Source organism: Anomaloglossus baeobatrachus, chromosome 1, assembly GCF_048569485.1.
Source record: "Anomaloglossus baeobatrachus isolate aAnoBae1 chromosome 1, aAnoBae1.hap1, whole genome shotgun sequence".
NCBI lineage: Eukaryota > Metazoa > Chordata > Amphibia > Anura > Aromobatidae > Anomaloglossus > Anomaloglossus baeobatrachus.
In genome coordinates, this window is record NC_134353.1 from 119988556 (window position 1) to 120002631 (window position 14076).

The following is a 14076-nucleotide window of genomic DNA, read 5'->3' on the forward strand; positions in this document are numbered from 1 at the left end:
GTAAATGTGACACGGGGGCGGGCTGCCTGGTGGCCGTTATTCTGCCTCCTGCCGCTTTAGTCCGTCCCCCTTCGCTCATTTCCATAGCAGTGTATGCCGCCCAGTGCTCCACAGGTCCCCGCGCATGCCCAGTGCCTATCTCTCGTGGATGAGCACTGTGCCCAGTGTCACCGCTGGTGACGTGCGCGCAGGCTTTAGATTATGGGCGGTGCTGTGATGTTTAATACCAAGCAACCGCCCATAATCATGGGACCGATTATGCACTGTTGTGCTGCTCCGCGCTCCTCCCATCTATTTCCTGCCTCAGGGTAAGATGGGAAGGAGGTGATGTGGGGTCAGCAGCACCGCGCTTGCGCAGAACGAAGGAGGCCGAGGGGGAAAACGCGGTCCCGCGATTATGGGCGGTTGCTTGGTAATAAACACCACAGCACCACCCATAATCTAAAGCCTGCGCGCACGTCAACAGCGGTGACACTGGGCACAGTGCTCATCCACGAGAGATAGGCACTGGGCATGCGCGTGGACCTGTGGAGCACTGGGCGGCGGCCACTGCTATGGAAATGAGCGATGGGGGACGGACTAAAGCGGCAGGAGGCAGAATAACGGCCACCAGGCAGCCCGCCCCTGTGTCACATTTACAGAATCTGAATACAAAAAGGTACCACTTTATAAAGTCTTTATTTTGGTCAGAAAGGGGGCACAATAATAACAGGGACCTTTCTAGAATGCAGCACAGGAGCTGCAGAGGGGGAATCTTTTAGGTTTTGGGCGAAATTTCTGCTGACAGGTTCCCTTTAACCACCAAACCCACGGACACAAACTTTTTTCCCCTTTCCAACAAACCTGTTCCCCTTTCCACCAGCATCTGTCCTTTTTCAACTCATTTTGTATATGACCAAAAGTGCAACTCTGCAGGGACACCGTACTCAACGCTGTCTCAGCACAGCAGTCAGCCCTCGGTCCCTCAGATGTGGACAAGTAAAAGACCATTTCCTCCTATCCATGACAAAGCGTTGAGATTCACTCTGTGCAGCACTGGTGTTTAGTGGAAAAGCAGATCTAAGATTGCGTATTACCTTCTGCTGATACTCCTGCATACGTGCGTCCCTTTCTATATGGCAGGAATTATTTCGCAAAATTTTGTGTTGTACAGGGGATCTAACAGTGTGGCAACCCAGTAGTCAGCATTACTTCGAATTCGTACAATCCGAGGGTCATGTTGTAGGTAGTGCAGCAAGAAGGCGCTCATGTGTCTTGTGCATCCAGGAGGACCAAGTCCTTGGTGTGTTGGTGGCGGAGAGGTGAGAATCGTGCCTCCTTCCTCTGCCCTCTCCCCACAACCTCGCACAACCGAAATGTGAGCAAGCTCTCACTCATCTGCTGAGTCTTCCATGCCCATCGCCAGTTCGTCCTCCATTTCTTCCTGGGCTCCTGCACCTTCCTCAACAGTTTTACTGATACTATGCGCCCTTGATAATCTCTCTCCCCCACCGTACCATGACTGCCGCCTAGGTGCCGCTGACCATCTGGACCTTATAGATCTTGTTATCCCTTCTGCATATGACTCCTCCTGTACTTCCTCCCCTTCCTCTTGTCCCAACACCTGACTCCGAATAATGCTTACAGTGTGCTCCATCATGTAGATGACCAGAATTGTCATGCTAAGAATGGCATCACGAATAAATTGTTTAGTCCCAATAAAGGCTAAACTTGGCTGTAGGTGCAAAGTTTAAACCTCTGTGTAAAAGACGTTCCTCCTTGGTAGTTAAAGTTACATTACTTAGGTTAATTTTTTGAGGAGGAGAGTAAGGGGTACTTTGCACACTACGACATCGCAGGTGTGATGTCGGTGGGGTCAAATTGAAAGTGATGCACATCCGGCATCGCAGGCGACATCGTAGTGTGTAAAGCCTAGATGATACGATAACCGAGCGCAAAAGCGTCGTAATCGTATCATCAGTGTAGCGTCGGTGTAATCCATAATTATGTTGTTCCTCGCTCCAGCAGCAGCACACATCGCTGTGTGTGAAGCCGCAGGAGCGAGGAACATCTCCTACCGGCGTCACCGCGGCTCCCGTAGGATATGCGGAAGGGAGAAGGTGGGCGGGATGTTTACATCCCGCTCATCTCCGCCCCTCCGCTCTTATTGGCCGCCTGCCGTGTGACGTCGCAGTGACGCCGTACGACCCGCCCCCTTAATAAGGAGGCGGGTCGCCGGCCAGAGCGACGTCCCAGGACAGGTGAGTCCATGTGAAGCTGCCGTAGCGATAATGTTTGCTACGGCAGCTATCACAAGGATATCGCAGCTGTGACAGGGGCGGGGACTATCGCGCTCGGCATCGCAGCATCGGCTTGCGATGTCGCAGCGTGCAAAGTACCCCTAAGTGTTACTAATCAACTTGATTATCTATACTAGTCTGGTTACGTGTAATATTGTAATTAGTGTTATCTTTTTTTTTTCTATTTGTTGACCTCTGTAAGTTTAGGATGGTTTTCAATGAAATTCTACAGAATATGGGTGACATTAAAGGTAGAAAAAATTCTGAAATTATTCTTCTTGGAATGATTAATTTTCATTATAAAAACCTAGCATAGGAGTGCGTAGACTTTTTATATCCACTGCATATATTAACCACTGGTATGTATATACTGTATGTATGGCACTACAAGTGTGTAAAGAAATGTTCAACTAACATACCTATGTTACAGGTTCCATTGAGATACTATTCAACTAAATTTGTTTGTTTTTTTGCTATTAAATTCACCGATTAGAGTAAAATATTCAGTCTAAACCTGTTGGCATTGAGGACATTAGTACAAAGTTGTAGATCATTGTGTTTTTGTTCCACACTTCAGCACAGCAGTTCTTACTAGACACATGATTTAACAAGGCAGATCCACCAGGATATTTAATAGCTTTATTCAATCAAGCCTGTAATTGGAGCTATTTTGAATGTGATTGGATTCGTCCGGTAATGTAGCATTCCCAGCTTTGTGACCTGATTGCAAGCATACAACCTTTTAACTCAACCAGAGTAATTACCTTAGCTGTGACTGCCCAGAATCGTAGATACCAGCATCTACACTATATGCATAATACATATCACAGGCACACGTAAAACAGAAAGAGATAAAATACAAGACACAAACATCCTCAATATCAATTTTTTTTCTTTTTTTTAATAATAGTTTTCCAATTTTATGAGCAAATAGAGTAATACCATTTTGGAGTATAGATGAGATTTTAGGGGTTTTTTTTGTAAGTGCAGCAGCCAAACAATAGCAATTCCGGCATTCCATTTATTTTTTACTTTCATTATTTAATGTAGAGTTTAAATAATTTTATGTTTTGATATATCAAACTTTACCAAATTTATATATATATATATATATATATATATATATATATATATTTCATTTATCTTTTAATTACATTTTTTCTTCTTGAACCTGCAATCATGTTGTACTACCTGATATACTACATAGAATGTGTGAAATAGAGATTCTCCTATAAAGATCAGCTTATGGCTAAGCTTCACAGGAAGACTAAGATGACAATTATGGATCCTTCAGCATGCCCCAGCTGCCCTGATAACCCATCGGTTTCGAGAAATTGTGTCAAATGGGGGAAGGTCCCCTGACACGGATGTCGGGCAGGATCATGTTGATTAAATACCACTATCAGAAATAAACAGCGACATCTAAATGGTTAAACTGCAGTGATCAGAGCAAGCTCTGTTCACTGCAGTTACAGTCTGCATGATATTATACAGGCTTGGATCTTTCATACTTTCCTTAACCCATAACAAAAATGTATGTCAATGTCATACATTACGGGTTAAAATTCTTTGAGTCAGTGGTAGGGATAAGTGGATCAGGCAAAATTTGAATGTGCCTATTCTCGTTGATTTCCTCAGGATTTTGGATTTGAAGAGAATAGGTAATTTAATGTCGCTGTTATGCTCTGCGGTCTCTCTGGGGTCCGTATACAAGTGCATAACAAAATGTTCTGATCCTAAGTGATGAAATCCTCAGCCCTCTGAAAGAGAGCCAGGAATTCCACCTGTTATCAGGCTTGGGAAAGCTCTGCGCATGCGCACGAAATGCCACAACGTCATGACATCACAATATGCGCTATAACCTTACACATGCATGCGCAACTGTCACAGGAGCTGTAAGCTCAGTGTGAGCTTTTCAGGTATTTTAGTACTCACAATGGTGATTAGAAGATGTGATGAGGACTGGTGTCTTGACAATTAGGAGCAGAGTAGCCAGCGAGGAAATCAGTAAGGTAAGTATAAGGATTTATTTTTAATATATAGTTATTTTTTATACACTTGTGTCTGGAGAGGCGTCAGAACATAGTAAGGGATATTTTTATTTTTTTACTTTTTGATGGCTTTTTACAGTCCGGAGGACGATATTTTGCTGAATTCATATGAGTGCAAATTTTTTAATTGTAAGAAGAATTTAATTTTACTTGAATTTATTTGCACATCTCTACTTAGAGAGCTTTAAAAACAAAAATTAGAAAAATGTAATATTTGTTTCTCTGGGGTTTCTATAGTCAGATCTATCAGCTAATCATTTGTTTGATTTCCATAAAAAAAAATTGTTTTACCACAGTTTATTAAAATGCTTACCACCTATCCCCTAAAACTACATAGTGCTATCAGTTAGTGTTAGACTAGATTAATATCACATTTGTGATGTACAGTGACTTTATTCCCTAAGTTTACATTAGGACACTTTTTTTGATGTTTTGTATATCGTGACCCTATGGGTAATGCCAACCACTGTATGGCCAGTGAGGAAACTGGATTGGTGGGGGGACAAGCAGGCGGTGCATTTTCCAAGAGCACAGCCACAAGTGGGTGCTGTCAAGCTACCTGATGTGGCAGTCCCATATATCTCCCAGGCGTCATATTGCTATCCCCCAGGAGTGGGATTTGGCCATTCTCCAAGCAGATCATCAAACTGTCAGCCAGCCTAAAATATATTTACATTTTTGTCTCTCTGCTTTCAGTTATAATTGTAATTTTCAAAATCAAGTGCAATTGAAGCTCTGACCATCAGTACTTTTAGTGTCAAGTCGATGTAAGCAGTGTGATTAGTTTATTTGATTATGCTGCTGATGTCACTACTGTCTACAAAGGAGGAAGTTGGTGGTAAGGTAACCACTTCAATGTAGCTGAAAAAAGGTTTGTTATTGAGGGTGATGGAAAGGATGGGCATAAAAGTTTGAGTCTACTGTAAGGGGTTAAAAAGTAGGGGCGAACAGTATGGGGGAGTGTGAGAGGACACAATATAAAGAATGGGTAGTATGGGGAGGCAGTATAGAAAAGGGACTGCCTGGTGTCACAGTGTGACGGCTCAGTGAGGAGAGGATAGTATGCAGAAGGAGAAGTAGTGAGGGTGTACAGAACAAAAAGGGGGTAGTGTGGTGAGGGAAATTTAAGATAGGGAGAGTGTTTTTATAGTGATGGTTATAGTTCATAAGGACAGGCAGTGAGGAGGCAATATTTTCTTGGAGAGGACATATGGAGCGCAATGTTATGGGACTGCCAGATGGTAGGGAATAGGTAGGCTATCTAGCATTCAGGACTCACCGTGCAGAATAATCTGCTGCTGACGAAGGCAAGGTAAGGGATATTGTATCACACGAGTGGTACTGTCACTGCTACCTCACAGTGACACTAAGACTAAGTGCAGTGTTCACTGTTAAATCACAGAGACACGGCAAATGCCAAAATGATAAGAAGAGTGGACCTGTAGCTCCTGCCCAATTACAGGAACTACAAACCATATGCGGATGGTGCCCCAATCGCTGTCCACTAACCAACACCTCTGTTACCTCACAGAGGAGATGTAACTAATAATGCAGCAAGTGTGTGAATGCGAATAAAAGGAAGCGTGGACCTGTAGCTCCTGCCCAATTACAGGAACTACAAAACATAAGCGGATGGTAGCCCCAACCGCAGTCCACTAACTAATACCAGTGTTACTTCACATGTGGGTGCAAACAGTACTATCCGTACTGCTTAAGCTTAATGATAGTCCCTGCCTGAACTCCTTGTGCTATCCACACAGAAGGAGTCAGTGAGCTCTCTATGCTAACCGCACAGACGTATTAGAGAGACACTGAGAGCAGTGAGTGATGGCTCTGCCTAACCCTGCCCCTCTAAGGTAGATGGAAGCGGGCTGTAGTATACTACTAGTTGGTACTCAGACCCTGCCTAACCCGTTCCACTAAAATGCAAGGAAGCAGGTAGTATTGGACATCACACATGAGGCGTCTACCCCATGCATGCACCAAGAATGACTGAGCGCCGAACAGCGTGCTGCAGGGATCTTTATAGATGAAGCACCTCCCACAAGATTAAGGAGCTCCGAGCTTAATCCACCAATCATCAACAAGTTCGTCAAGAATGACCTCACTCACGGCCAATCAGCAGCCAACATGTCATGGTCATGTGAGCCCGTGTCAGCGATGACGTCACCCGCGGCCAATCACCAGACAGTATGTCATCGTCATGTGATCGCGTATCAGTGATGACGTCACTCGCGGCCAATCAAAAGCCGACACTTCATAGTCATGTGATCCTAGTTCACAACCAATTGACGATCGCCACATGGTGAGCATGTTTAGAAGGGGAAAAAGGTGACTTAGAACAAAAAGCCTGCTTGCAAGCTCGCACATGCTCAGAAGCCCCACTAGAGGACTTAGCCTCAGCCACAAGAGCCTCACCGACGACCCGTAACAGTCCCCCCCCCCTCTACGGCCCTTCTCCTGGCGGCGCAGATTGGCAGCAATGAGGTCGGGAGCATAAATGACATCCTCCGGCTCCCAAGAGCGATGTTCCAGGCCATAACCCTCCCAATCGATCAGGAAATACCTGCGCCCATGAACTGATTTGGTACCCACAATAGCTTGTATAGGATAGCTGGTTTGAGAGGAGTTGGAAGAATCATGGAATCATAGATTATTAGAGTTGGAATTGACCTCCTGGGTCATCTAGTCCAACCCCCTGCTCAAAGCAGGAATCACTAAATCATCACAGACAGATGTCCGTCCAACATCTTTTTAAAGACTTCTATTGAAGGAGAACTCACAACCTCTCGTGGCAGCCTGTTCCACTCATTGATCACCCTCACTGTCAAAAAGTTTTTTCTTTTATCTAATCTGTGTCTCTTCCCCATCAGTTTCATCCCATTGCTTCTAGTCTTTCCTTGTGAAAATGAGAATAAAACTGATCCCTCTACAGTGTGACAGCCTTTAAGAAATTTATAAACAGCTATTACAATCTCTTATTACTATCTCTTTTGCAAGCTAAACAATCCTGTAAACCGTTCCTCCTAGGACATAGTTTGCAGTCCAGTCACCATTCTGGTCACTCTTCTCTGAACTTGCTTCAGTTTGTTGAAGTCTTTTTTATAATGTGGTGCCCAGAACTGGACACAGTATTCCAGATGAGGTCTGACCAAAGAGGAGTAAAGGGGGATAATGACTTCACGTGATCTAGACTGTATGCTTCTGTTAATACATCCTAGAATGGTGTTTACCTTTTTTGCTGCTGCGTCACACTGTAGACTCATGTTGAGTCTGTGATCTATTAGTATACCTAAGGGGTACTTTGCACGTTGCGACATCGCAGGTGCGATGTCGGTGGGGTCAAATCGAAAGTGACGCACATCCGGCGTCGCTGTCAACATCACAGTATGTGACTCCTTTTACTTACGATTAGCGAGCGCAAAAGCGTCGTTATCGTATGATCGGTGTAGGGTCCGACATTTTCATAATTTTGCAGCAGCGACGGTACGAGGTTGTTCCTCGTTCCAGCAGGAAGCATACATCGCTGTGTGTGAAGCCGTAGGAGCGAGGAACATCACCTTACCTGCGTCCTGGCTGCAATGAGGAAGGAAGGAGGTGGGCGGGATGTTTACATCCCGCTCATCTCTGCCCCTCCACTTCTATTGGCCGCCTGCTGTGTGACGTCGCTGTGATGTCGCACGACTCGCCCCCTTAGGAAGGAGGCGGGTCGCCGGCCAGAGCGACGTCACAGGGCAGGTAAGTGCATGTGAAGCTGCCGTAGCAATAATGTTCGCTACGGCAGCAATCACAAGATATCGCTGCTGCGACGGGGGCAGGGACTATCGCGCTCGACATCGCAGCATCGGCTTGCGATGTCGCAATGTGCAAAGTACCCCTAAGTCTTTTTCACACATGCTTTTGGATAGCTCTATTCCTCCCATGCTGTATATGCTCTTTTCAATATTCTTGCCAAGATGTATGACTTTGCAGTTCTCCCTGTTAACCCCTTCACGACCATGGACGGATCTTTCCGTCATGGATCGTGTCCCGGTAAGCCCCGCCCCCTGCCGCGGGCAGGTGGCGTGGATCGGCACACATATCAGCTGTTTTCAACAGCTGACATGTGTGCCTACATGTTCCGAGTGGAATCGCATTCCACCCGGAACATTAACCCCTTAGATCTCGCTGCCAAAGTCAGGCAGCGAGATCTATATGCGCGCGGCCAACTTTTCTACTTACCGCCGCCCCCTCCGGACGTCACGTGAGTCATCACGTGACGTTCGGTGGTTGCCATCGTAGCACAGGGTCATGTGATGACGCCTGCTACTAAGAAGTTTCACTTTCCTTTTTCCTCGGCACGGAGCAGAGGAAAAAATAAAGTGACTATTTCTGCTGTTTACAGCGGTATAGCTGTGATCAGCAGATAGCGATCAGCGATCGGATTGCTGATCGCTATAGCCCCCTAGGGGGACTAGTAAAATAAAATAAAAAAAGTAAAAAAAAAGTTTTAAAAAATAAAAAAAAACAAAAACCTAAAAGTTCAAATCACCCCCCTTTCCCCCCATTGAAAATTAAAGGGTTAAAAAAAAAAAAAAATATACACAGATTTGGTATCGCCGCGTTCAGAAATGCCCGATCTATCAAAATATAAAATCAATTAATCTGATTGGTAAACGGCGTAGTGGCAAAAAATTCCAAACGCCAAAATTACGTTTTTTGGTCGCCGCAAGTTTTACGCAAAATGCAATAACAGGCGATCAAAACGTAGCATCTGCGCAAAAATGCTACCATTAGAAACATCAGCTCGAGACGCAAAAAATAAGCCATCCTTGAGCCATAGATCCCAAAAAATGAGGACTCTACGAGTTTCGGAAAATGGCGCAAAACGTACGCCACTTTTATTGGACAAGCTTGTGAATTTTTTTAACCCCTTAGATACAAGTAAACCTATACATGTTTGGTGTCTACAAACTCGCACCGACCTCAGGCATCATACCCACACATCAGTTTTACCATATAGTGAACACCGTGAATAAAAGATCCCAAAAACTATTGTGCCATCAAACTTTTTTTGCAATTTTTCCACACTTGTAATTTTTTTGCTGCTTTCCAGTACACCATATGGTAAAACTTATGTTTTCATTTAAAAGTACAACTTGTCCCGCAAAAAACAAGCACTCATATGGCAAGATTGACGGAAAAATAAAAAAGTTACGGCTCTCGGAAGAAGGGGAGAAAAAAAGCAAAAACGGAAAGTGCCCCGGGGCTGAAGGGGTTAAAAACCATTCTATTAGTTACTGCCCATTGTTCCAGCTTGTTTAGATCTTGTTGAATCCGCTCTCTCTCTTCTCTAGTATTAGCTATTCCTCCTAATTTTGTGTCATCAGCAAATTTAATCAGTTTACCCTTAATACCTTCATCTAAATCATTGATAAAGATGTTGAACAACACGGGGCCCAGGACAGAGCCCTGTGGTACCCCACTTGAAACAGTCTTCCAACTGGATGTGCAGCCATTTATGACCACTCTTTGGGGTACTTTCCTGTTACAGGGGGCTGTCTGATAATAAAACCTAAAGGAATGTCAGACAGTCAGGGTCCACCGTGCAAAGACTCTGCTGCAGACTATGGCAGAGGATAAGGGGTATATAAGTGTGCCACTGTAAAAAATAATAGCACAAGTGCAGAGTGCAATACCTCTGTTAAACTCACAGAGGAATAGAATTAGAAAATAAAGCAATTCCTAACCTTACTTGGAGGGTGTGTGGAATGGTCTCTGTTAAAGATCACAGAGACAAAAGCAGTGAGTGTGAAATGGCACCTACCTAGGTCCGTTCCTCTAGTGGTGCCAGGAGACGGACAGCAGCGTAAGCCGCACAAAGCTCCTACCTGCGTTCGCTCCACTAGTGTGCGAGGACACAAACCACTAGATATGGCACCTGCCTTGGTCTGCTCTTCTAGTGGTGCAAAAGAGACGGACAGCAGCGTAAGCCGCACAAAGCTCCTACCTGCATTTACTCCACTAGTGTGCGAGGACACGAACCACTAGATATGGCACCTGCCTAGGTCCGCTCTTCTAGTGGTGCAAAAGAGACGGACAGCAGCATAAGCCGCACAAAGCTCCTACCTCTGTTCGCTCCCCTAGTGTGCGAGGATACGAACAACTGCCAGACGCAGTATAAGGAACGTTACCCTAGCGGCAACGTCCACCTACGAGTAGAATCACAAGGCCCAGCCGGACCATGTGCCTCAGGCACATGCCTATGTCCGCCCCACTAAGAGGTAAGGATACGGACTGCAGCCGAAGCTGTAAGGTATAAGAACGCTACCCTGCCGGTAGCGCTCACCTAACATAGACAGAGAGATGCCTAGAGGGACGTGCGCAGGGCATCTACCCTCATGCATGAACCAAGAGGACTGAGCGCCGGGCGGCGTGCGTCAGGGTCTTATATAGACTCTGTGCCTCATCCAAGATGGAGGACACCAGAGCCAATCCGCTGCCAGAATGACAGCAATGATGTCACGCTGGCCTATCACCGAGTAAAGCGTCACAAGCACATGACCAGTGACCAATCGGCATAGAAGGTGTCAGAGACATGTGACCACGTGTCACAAGCACATGACCAGTGGCCAATCAGCTTAGAAGGTGTCAGAGACATGTGACCTCGTGTCAGCGATGATGTCACCCGCACATGTGCAATGGCTCCAAGATAGGACTTAGTCTCCAGCGCTTGCACATGTGCAGTAGCAAGAAATCCGGACATAGTCTCCAGAGCCACAGCAACCGTAACATTTCCACACTATGACATCGCAAGCCAATTGTAGCGATGCCGAGCGCGATAGTCCCCGCCCCCGTCGCACATTCGATATCTTGTGATAGCTGCCATAGCGAACATTATCGCTACGGCAGCTTCACACGCACTTACCTGCTCTGCGACGTCGCTCTGGCTGGCGACCCACCTCCTTCCTAAGGGGGCGGGTCGTGCGGCGTCACAGCGATGTCACATGGCAGGCGGCCAATGGAAGCGGAGGGGTGGAGATGAGTGGGACGTAAACTTCCCACCCACCTCCTTCCTTCCTCATTGTAGCCGGGACGCAAGTAAGGAGATGTTCCTCGCTCTTGCGGCTTCATACACAGCGATGTGTGGAGCTGCAGGAACGAGGAACAATACCGTACCTGTCACTGCATCGACATTATGAAAATGCCCGACATTACACCGATCATACAATTTCGACACTTTTGCGCTCGTTAGTCGTAGTAAAAAGGATTCACATACTTCGATGTCGACAATGACGCCGGATGTGCGTTACTTCCGATTTAACCCCACCAACATCGCAGCTGCGATGTCATAGTGTGCAAAGTACCCCTTTGACTCCGATCACTAGTCCAGTTACAAATCCATCTAAGGCGGGCTTTGCACACTACGACATCGCAGGTGCGATGTCGGTGGGGTCAAATTGAAAATGACGTACTTCCGGCATCGCATGCGACATCGTAGTGTGTAAAGGCTCGATGATACGATTAATGAGCGCAAAAGCGTCATAATCGTATCATCGGTGCAGCGTCGGCGTAATCCCTGATTACGCTGACGCGACGGTCCGATGTTGTTCCTCGCTCCTGCGGCAGCACACATCGCTGTGTGTGAAGTCGCAGGAGCAAGGAACCTCTCCTACCGGCGTCACCGTGGCTTCCGTAGGATATGCGGAAGGAAGGAGGTGGGCGGGATGTTTACATCCTGCTCATCTCCGCCCCTCCGCTCCTATTGGCCGCCTGCCGTGTGACGTCGCAGTGACGCCGTACGACCTGCCCCCTTAATAAGGAGGCGGGTCGCCAGCCAGAGCGACGGTCGCAGGACAGGTGAGTCCATGTGAAGCTGCCGTAGCGATAATGTTCGCTACGGCAGTTATCACAAGGATATCGCCGCTGCGACGGGGGCGGGGACTATCGCGCTCGGCATCGCAGCATCGGTTTGCGATGTCGCAGCGTGCAAAGTGCCCCTAACAGTTGCCTTGTCCATTCCACACTTGGTCATTTTTTTCAATAAGGATTGTATGAGATACTTTGTCAAATGCTTTACTGAAGTCAAGATATACTATATCTACTGCATTTCCCTGATCCACCCAGTCAGTGATTTTGTCATAGAAGGAAATTAAGTTAGTCTGACATGACTTATTAGTTACAAACCCATGCTGGCTCTGGTTAATCACTTCATTCTCATCCAGGTACTTGCAAAAATGTTGTTTAATAATTTGTTCAAAGATCTTTCCTAGTATGGAAGTCAGGCTCACAGGCCTGTAGTTCCCTGGGTCCACCTTCTTCGCCTTTTTGAAGATACGGACAACATTTGCTCTTCTCCAGTCTTCTGGAACTTCTCCTGTTCTCCAAGAATTTTCAAAAATTATGAAGAGTGGTTCTAAAATTTCCTCTGCTAACTCCTTCAGTACTCTGGGGTGTAATTCATCTGGACCTGGGGACTTGAATTCATTAATGTTAGCTAAGTATTCCCTCACTATCTCTTTGTTTATTGATGGCCTGGATTCTTCTAATCCTACAATAGAACGGTGAAGATCAGTTGATTTTACTTTTTCAGAGAAAACAGATGCAAAATAACAATTTAAAAGTTCGGCCTTCTCAACATCATTTTTTACAATTTCACCATTCTCATCCTGTAAAATCATGTGGAAGAGGGAGACCTCGCCTCTTCCACATGAGGAAGGATTGTGGGCTTCAACAAAGAAATATGAAACTTGTCAGGAATCCAGAGACGTGAGGGCAATTTCAACTGGTAGACTACAGGATTCACCTGTCTGAGCACTTGATAAGGACCCAAGAACCGTGGAGAAAATTTGGATGACTGCGTTTTTAATTTCACATTTTTTGCAGAAAGTCACACAAAATTCCCTGGGGAGAACACTGGAGCAGGATGGCGGAACCGATCAGCAACAGCCTTCATGCGATCCGTGGACGCCTGAATCGCTCCTTGGGCTCGATCCCAAACCTCTCTGGCATTAGTTGCCCAGTCTGTCACTAGAGACGAAGAAGAGGTAGATGGAAAGGGTAGTGGTACCCGAGGATGTTGTTCATTATTGAGGACAAAGGGCGTTTGCCCAGTTGCCTCTTCTACAGAATTGTTAAGGGCAAATTTGACCCAGGGAAGGAGTGAGGACCAGTCATCATGGTTCTCCGAAACGAAGTGTCTAAGATAGATAATCAGAGTCTGGTTAGTTCGTTTGACCAAACTATTAGATTCCGGATGATAAGCTGAGGAGATGTTCAATTCTATTTGTAATAGTCTACAGAGCTCACGCCAGAACTGGGAAGCAAACTGTGGTCCTCGATCACACACGATACGATCAGGCATTCCGTGTAGTCTAAAGACGTGTTTGATGAACAGTTTGGCTAAGATTTTTGAGGACAGTATCCTCCGTAAAGGAACCAAATGAAGCATCCGGGAGAAATGGTCAGTAAGAACCCAGACAAACCGATGCCCTTGTGAACAGGGCAGATCCCCCACAAAATCCATGCCTACGACCTCCCAAGGTCTAGTAGGCACCGGCAACAGATGTAAGAGACCAGCCAGTCTCTGTCGTGAGGAACCGTTGCATGCGCAAGAGAAACAGGAGTGGACGTATCTCCTGACATGGTTGGCCAACTGTGGCCACCAATACCACCTCTCAAGCAACTCTTGCGTATGTCTTACACCAAAATGCCCTCCCAATTTAGAAGTGTGGGCCCAGGACAGAATATCATTCTGCTGTGCTGAA